The sequence below is a fragment of the Lissotriton vulgaris genome, chromosome 7 (assembly GCF_964263255.1).
Source record: "Lissotriton vulgaris chromosome 7, aLisVul1.2, whole genome shotgun sequence".
Taxonomy (NCBI): domain Eukaryota; kingdom Metazoa; phylum Chordata; class Amphibia; order Caudata; family Salamandridae; genus Lissotriton; species Lissotriton vulgaris.
Genome location: NC_141695.1, coordinates 1,648,975,556 through 1,648,983,534, shown reverse-complemented (window position 1 = coordinate 1,648,983,534; position 7,979 = coordinate 1,648,975,556). Strand labels below are relative to the sequence as shown.

Genomic DNA, 7,979 nt, shown 5'->3' with positions numbered 1-7,979 from the left:
CCTCCCCCCTTTGCTCACATGGTTGAGACAGAGTCGGCACTGCATAAACTTCTCAGATGAGAGTGCGTGCGCTCGCCCCTTTCTCAGAAATAAGAATGCAGCGCGCGCTGCGAGATGAGCAGAGCCGCCAGTGCTGCTGCAGCCCTCGGTGCAGCGTGCAGTGCGAGGTGCAGTGCGGACCACTGTAGCGGGACTGGACAGCGCCACGCGCTGCTCCCGGCTGCTCCTTACTCAGCGCGCGATCCTGGACACGCCGCGCGGACCGGGAGGAATGTCTCAAAGGCGGCAGATCCGGCAGCAGAGCGCCTAGAGAGCCACTGCGTGGCACCCTTCAGGCGCTAGGAGAGGACACCGCCTACCCGCCCTCTCCTGCTAACAGCACATTTCCAGGCCCTTTAATTAGCGTTCGGAGGTAAAATTACCATGCTTTTGCGCCTCTGGGTGCCGACGTGACGCAAACTAGGAGTGTCCGAGCCGTCATGCACGACACGCGACATCCTGGGGTCAAAAGCGAGGATAATTGTCCAGCAACATTTTTGGGATGCCGCTCCGGGTGACTTGGGTACAGAGAGAGCTGTGTCCAGGGAATTAAACTTCTACAAATGAGTTAACTCCCGTCAAGAGGAACTCGTATACTTGTAAGGTAAAGAGTTTTCTGTACTTTATTTTGTAGAATTTGCTGTTAACTGAAGTTTTGTTGCGGCGTAAACTAGTTTGAACCTGTTGTTTTCTGTCATAATGACATTTGGAGAAAATCCACGATTCTCCGCTATTCAAATGCGTTAAATGCAACTACTTGTGTGGGCGAATCCTCTGCTTGCTGACATCTCCCGGGGCTGGGGGTGGGGACGGACAGGTGGGAGACGTGCCTAGCTCTGGTTATCTGGCCCACCTTGCGCCGCACCAGCACACCTGTTGAATGTACTGGGAAAGAAGCACCGAACTGCACCTTGCAGGACACATTCATTTGTCCGTCTACCTTTCACGGTAAAGCAGCATTTTTCTTGCTAGTAATGCATAAATAAATCTATCTATCCATCCATTATCCATCTGTCCACTCACCCACCCACCTATCCATCCATCCATCCATCAATTCAACCCACCCACCTATACATCCATCCATCCGTCCGTCCGTCCACCCACCCACTAACTCCATCCCTCCCTCCTTCCCTCCTCCTTCCCTCCTCCATCCATCCATCCATCCATCCATCCATCCATCCATCCATCCACAAAGTCGAACATACACTCGTTTCAATTGACCTATGTAGGTGTCTTCCTCAGCTTTTATCTGTGGCACAATGTGTGCTCCCTAACATTCCATTCTAGTGACGCCACTGCTTCTCCTTCTTTCCCTTTCATGCTAGCAGCGCATAGAATAGAACTTTAATTCGCCTGTTTCTTTGCAATACTGAAAAGGTTACATCGACTGTCCCGTAGAGTGCATTTTAAATGGAGGTAAGTGGCGCGTTCAGGTGTGTGGCACATGACCAGTGCAGACAGCATTCTGGTAATCACATTCCCAGCTGTATAGATGCTCGCTCCGCTGTCCAGGCACATGTTCTTAGCCACTCTTAATGGCTGGGGTGCAGGGTATGCATGAGGGCACCCCGTTAGCCTGGGTATGGCCAGATTCTCTGGGTGCATGCATTTGTAGCCACCCTTTGGAAGGACACCTTGCCTCTCCTTTGGGGTAAAGTCCAGTGGGTCAATGAGAGCCTTCATGTAATGCAATGTAATATAATGTGGATTTGTAGAGCGCTGCGTGTCACCCACGAGGGTATCCAGGCGCTGAAAAACACATCGAGCCATTCAGGCCTCCTGTCCAGAGTCCCCTCTGTGGATTTGTGACATGTATGACATGTTTGACATTCACCACATGTCCCTGATACATCTGTTTGCAAACTTCTGCAATGGCCATGATACATTTGTAAAACAAAACAAAGAAATATGCTCAGAGTCCCAAATCTTCCGATAAATCACTGCCAAATGCCAGGGTTGTTGAATACCTCAGCTGTCCAGTCTTGTTTCCACCTCACGCCCCTTTCTTCCACCCTACACGCCCCTTTCTTCCACCCTACACGTAATGTCTCTTTATCTCACCCGTCCACGTTCTTTTTTTTGTTAAAGATTTTTTTTTTTGTTAAAGATTCCATGTTCTTTTTGATCTCTTTCTCCCACCTCATGGCTGCTTTCTAGAGTTATCGTCCTCTTACTTCCCCCCTTCAGCCTTTGGCTTCTCTTGGTCAGGGTCAAAGTCTGATGATTAAAATTAAGTCCTGATCCCCCAAAAAATGAGTGCCGGTGCTCATCACTTGCAACCACTGGCACAAATTAAGCACCGGTAATGGGAGTGTGGGCAAAAGGCATTCTTTCATACCGATGAGCACACACCACAATTTCAATGTTCCCCTGCTACGCTATGTCCCCAGGTGAGTAAATGATGCCACCAAATTAATAGAAAGTGCTGGTCGTAGGAGGTGGTGAGGACAAGCCTAGCATTTGCATTTTAGAAATTGGCAGAAATGCCCCAGGAAAAATGTTGCTCCAAGTTCTCTTATAAGATGGATACTTAGACGCATGCATATTATATCAGATCATATTTCTCCTTCCACCACTTTAAAAAAAATCATCCTCTCTTCCTACTGTTCTTTGTTTTGTTGATGATTGATGGCTGCACAACATACCTATGAACCTTTTAGATCTCCAAGAAGGGTGGGTGGGGGAGGTTCTGGAAGGGGACTCCATTTATATCAACACCGATTAAATATATTGTTAGGGTTAACTGTCTTTGCAGAGAGGGTGATCCCTTTGACGTTCGCTCCATCATTGGGCTGGTGCAATGAGTTACAATAAGGGTGAGTTGAGAGGTCTGGTAGAACACTCCCAAACCTGCAAGTTAAGCTGCACTTTATAAATAACTAAATAAAGAAATACACATTTTTGGAGAAACAAACATCAAGCACTCAAAATATCAGTCAGTTAGTCTGATATTTAAAAATAAACTTATTTAGCAAATAACCAATCGGAAGAAGCAACTGGTGTAAGTTACTGTGTAGCTGGCAAAACTGTTTTATAGAAGGGGCAGCCTCATTCTGCATTCCTTCTTTAGCAGCTCAGGGCAGCAGGACTGACTGACACCCACTTGAGCCTTTGACATTCCAAACATGCGCCTTTTAGTAAAGTTTGACCTGTTTGATCCAGAAACTCATTTTCGGATGCAATCTGCAATCTGTGAAGCAGATGATGGATAGGAGCAAATGCAGTCAATTCATAATTCTGTATAAAACACAGCAGTTGCAGAAACTCATAATTCCACTGGCCCTCCATATGAGTTGCACACATTTTCTTGTTACAGGAAATGCATTCGCCCTCTGTGATATTAGCTTGCCTGTGTCCACGGTAATCAGAGAGCCGTTGCTCATGCATTGGAGGGTGTAGGACCCTATGCAACCCACTAAAAATGCTTTAACTTCACATAACATCGAATGAAGAGAGGAAGAAGTTAATCAGTTTGTTAGAGAGAATACAGCTAACCTGGTCTCCTTTCCGCATCCCCCACCCCTCCCTCTGGACACTCCTTACCTGGTAAATAGTTTTACAGTGGCATTTTCATCTGCATCTATGATCATTTAATACTAATAGCTGACTAAAGGGGACAATCACTGGATCAAGTATTTTGGAGCAGGGGTGTAATGTCAGCACTACAGTCGCGTCAGCCGCTCCAGTGGCACCACAGTCCATGGTTCCGCTGCACCCCAATCGCGGTTGTATTTTACTAACCCTCCTTGGAGTAGGAACATTCATCGCTTGTCAGCGACTCCTGTGGCACCACAGTCCATGGTTCCGCTGCACCCCAATCGCGGTTGTATTTTACTAACCCTCCTTGGAGTAGGAACATTCATCGCTTGTCAGCGACTCCTGGGGCACCACAGTCCATGGTTCCGTTGCACCCCAATCGTGGTTGCGTTTTACTAACCCTCCTTGGAGTAGGAACATTCATCGCTTGTATTCGCTCCCTTGCTACTCCACTGCTCTGGAGTTGTTACATTGAGCCCAGAAACAGGAATGTATATCTGACTTCTGGTTGAGGAGTCATTCCCTTAGTGGTAGAGTTCTTGAGAAGGAAAGAACATTTGGAGGTCAGCTTGATCCATGTATTTGAATGTTGGAAGCAGCCTGCTTGAAAGATGCCTTGGCAGCACTGTTCATGTGTCTTGGCATTGGACCATGGCTCAATGTCGTGGAACATTTCCGCGAGAGGAACCGCACTTCCATTCACAGCAGCATCCAGGTAGAGTAATTGCCCTTGAGGTGAAGACCTATATTATGCATGCATAGAGTATGTGCCTTTGAGGTCTACACAAGAATTACGCAATGCATACGAATTTATAAAGACTGAGGGCCAGATGTAGGTGGCCCAATACCGGTCGGTAACAGCCAAAATTACCGAATTTCGGCCGTTACCGTCCGGTATTGGGCATTTGGAATGTAGGTGGCCTAAATTGCAAATTCAGTAATTTACAGATTCGGTATTTTAAGGAATCAGTAAATTACCGAATTTGCAATGTAGGGAGCACTCAAATGAGTGCTTTTCCCATTTTAGGATTCGTTCTGTACCACCAACTATAAGTTGGTGGTAAATAAGGAATACCTTTGAAAATGCAAATCAGTGCATTTTCAACTGTGCCATGTGGCAGACATACATGCCCTTAGGGCAGAGGTCTTCAATCTGTGGGGCGCGACCCTCAAGGGGGTCGTGGAGGCATGGAAAGGGGGTCGCGCACTTCATTTGGAAAAAGAAAACGGCCCAGACGATTAGTTAAAAGGCTTTCCTGAGCTGGGAAATCGTGGCCAGGCAGACCGCTAATCATGCATTTCTACCAGTGTGTTGCTGGCCTGAAAGAAATGCAAATGTGCACAATGAGTTAATCTGCAAATGTAAAGAATTTGCAGATTAACTCATTGTGCACATTTACATTTCTTTCAGGCCAGCAGCACGCTGGCAGAAAGGTGTGTTAGCTGTCTGCCTGGCTTGATTTCTCAGGACAGGAGAGTGCTGTTGCAGTTAATTGATCAAATCACTTTTTGAGTGGTAGAGCTGTGAAGTGTGTGTGTTTAATTGTCTTTGTATTTACATAGTGCTTTCTATCCCTGAGAATGTGCTGAAGGGACACTTATGTAAAAAAAAATAGCATTACATAGGGTCTGAATGTTACTAAAATCTAAGGGTGTTATTTACAATAAAATGGTGCAAGGCAGCTCTGCAAATATGTGTACTGCACTGCTCCACACCAATTCAACAGAGCAGGAATTGACTATATTTATAAGATAAGGTGCACTCATGTCCTTTCTGCCGGCGCACAATTTGGTGCCTAGCACCAATGCAGGCACCTCTGCACCATGATACAAGGGCGTCTACAATGTTGGCAGGATTGTTTTTGTGCAAGAAGGCATGCCTTCCTGCGCAAAAACAACCCATGGAGGTTTTTTCCTCTTTCTATGTGTGCTACACATAGAAAGAGCAAACAATTGAGTCGAAATAAAGATATTTCTCCTCGTTATGCATCTCCAGGGGCAGCTTACCTTTTTGACACAACCATAGGTTTACAGATCCTTGTAAATCTGGGAATGTGTTAAAACCCAAGGGAAAACCCACTGCAATGCCCTGATGCAGTGTAAGGCAACGCATCGACTTGCGCTGCGTTGCTTTACACCATATCTAGGAGGCCCTGAAAAGCCACGCAAAGTGACTTTGCGTGGCCTCATAGATATGGGTCTGGCATTTTGCACAACCAGAGGGTCATAAAAATGAAGCACCTGCAGCGCAAGGGGCTTATAAATAAGCACCTATATTCTGGAAGCAGCCCATACATTTTGGAAGCACCATTTTATAGTAAAATATTTTTTTTGCATTTTGTAGCGGTCTATCTCGTACTGTGTGTAATGCAAGTGTAAAATAAAGACTTACATATTCACAGTGCTTTCTGTCACGGGTTGTGACCTCATTGCACTAAAAATACACAGGTCACTATTCTCCACCGCACCAACCACAATTTAATTCTGTGGCTCTCTGGTTTCACACAGACTTTTGCAGTGCATTAACTAATAGAGGTTTTATAATTTATTATAGTGCATTTCCCACTGAGTAACAACTTCTTAAAATGTATTTATTATTAATTGAAGCTGCTCGTTATTATTTGTAGCTACCTCACGGTGAAAGACCTAACAAATATACGTATGTTTTAATTACGATAAATGATGTTTAGCCACTTCCAGTCACATGCAGCTGTAAATGCGAAGCTGTCAGCATCCCATGAAATATAGTATGGTTTTCTTCTAATGTCATGCAATAAAGTATCAGCCCATGCATTACAGCTTTTATACCCAGGGCCACTAGAATTATGTGATTGTGCGGCCGCAGCAATTTTGGCATAAATATAGATTTGCCGCATTTGCCACATAATCCATCATCTGCCGCATAATCTGCTGATTTTAAAACAAATTACTCAAAAGATTCAAATGTTACTAAAAGGAGCAACAGGTGTTGCCACTCTGTAGACCTTTTGTGAAGGTGAAGTGGTCCCCTTTTTGTTGCTTATTGCAATATTTGGGTGTTAAACTGGTATTTATGAGGTGCAACCAGGTTCTAGAAATTTTTATCGGGAGGGGGTCCTTATGCCTAAAACATTTTGATGGGAGGGTCTCGGCATCAAAAAGTTTGAAGACCACTGCCTTAGGGCATGTATGTGCGCCACATCTGCACACAAGTACGATTCAGGGGTGTAACAGGGTGTCAAAGTGACACCCTGTTACCCTTTAATGTGTCCCCCATTTTACCGAATCGGTATTTACCGATTCGGTAAACACCGAATCTTACCGATTCAGTAATTTTTACTGAATTTTTTGCTACATAGCATTTACCGATTCTAAAATATCGAATCCGTAAAATTCGATATTTTAGAATCGGTAAATACTATTTACCTAAATCTGGCCCAAAATGCCTGTATCGCAGAGCTACGTCCTTGGGAGAATTTATGTGTGATCTCAGGAATCGGATACAATCAGCCAGGGGGAGTGTGGAGAGTGGGGCGGGAGAGGAGTGGTGTCACACTGCTTTGACTACATTACTCCAGATACCAAACAGCCAGGCTAGGGTTCATTTAGGGCAGGCCAAGCCTGAATGACATTAGGTTTTTGTTGAGCACCATATCCTATGAGTAGATAATTTAGACTCAGTGTTTGCTCTGTCAGTTGACAACAATAACATATTTCGAGTGGTGTGTTGGAAATACCTGAAAGGTGTATTATGTAGATAAGGTTGGCAGTGTGTGTCGGGTGATATATAGCTATATATGGTCTGCTGAGAGCAAGCATCATATCCATTAGCAAAGGGTGGATTGGATAGTGGGTTTGGGGCAGGGCTTTGTCTTCGCCTTATCAATGTTTTGTCTTAAACCCCATTATTGTCTACTTGACAGGACGAGCACGCGGAAGCAATACAACACAATAAAATAGAATGTGTACATATATGATCACCTACCCATGTGCTTGTGCTCTTACAAAAATTAAATAAAGCTATTGCTCTGTTAGGGGTTTCCACCAGGTGGATAATATCTGCCTAAAAATGATGTGGTCAAATATTCGAATATAACATTTTGCCGTAGCTGTCACCTTTGCCCCGCTGATACCTCATACACTGAACTGCCAATCTCAATGGATGTATTAAAAGTCAGAAGATGACTAGGTTACCAAGAATGCTGTGCCTCTTTCAATTTTTACACCAAATGTGTTTGGATGAGTTGCAGCCGGCATGGCTCGTGGGTGGGTGGTGCAGGGTGTGTGCGGTGGGGGTTCATGAGGGAGGAAACATTATTAAAAAAAACAAAAAACTTTCCTTTAGGCCTGGTCCTGCGTCTCTGCTCCTGGACTTCCTGTCTCCGACACCAGAAACAGGAAGCAGGCAGCCAGGCTCGGCTCCT

At 45.0% G+C, this 7,979-nt stretch overlaps 1 protein-coding gene across 1 annotated transcript in view; it reads left to right on the top strand.

Annotated features, from left to right (window-relative positions):
* Positions 1-308: 308 nt before the first annotated feature.
* Positions 309-7,979, top strand: part of LOC147706203 (opsin-5-like) — a 419,843-nt gene continuing 412,172 nt past the window's right edge. Inside the window, exon 1 of the mRNA XM_086929045.1 lies at positions 309-643. The gene's annotated coding sequence lies outside the window, so the exon portion shown is untranslated. The remainder of the gene's footprint in view (positions 644-7,979) is intronic.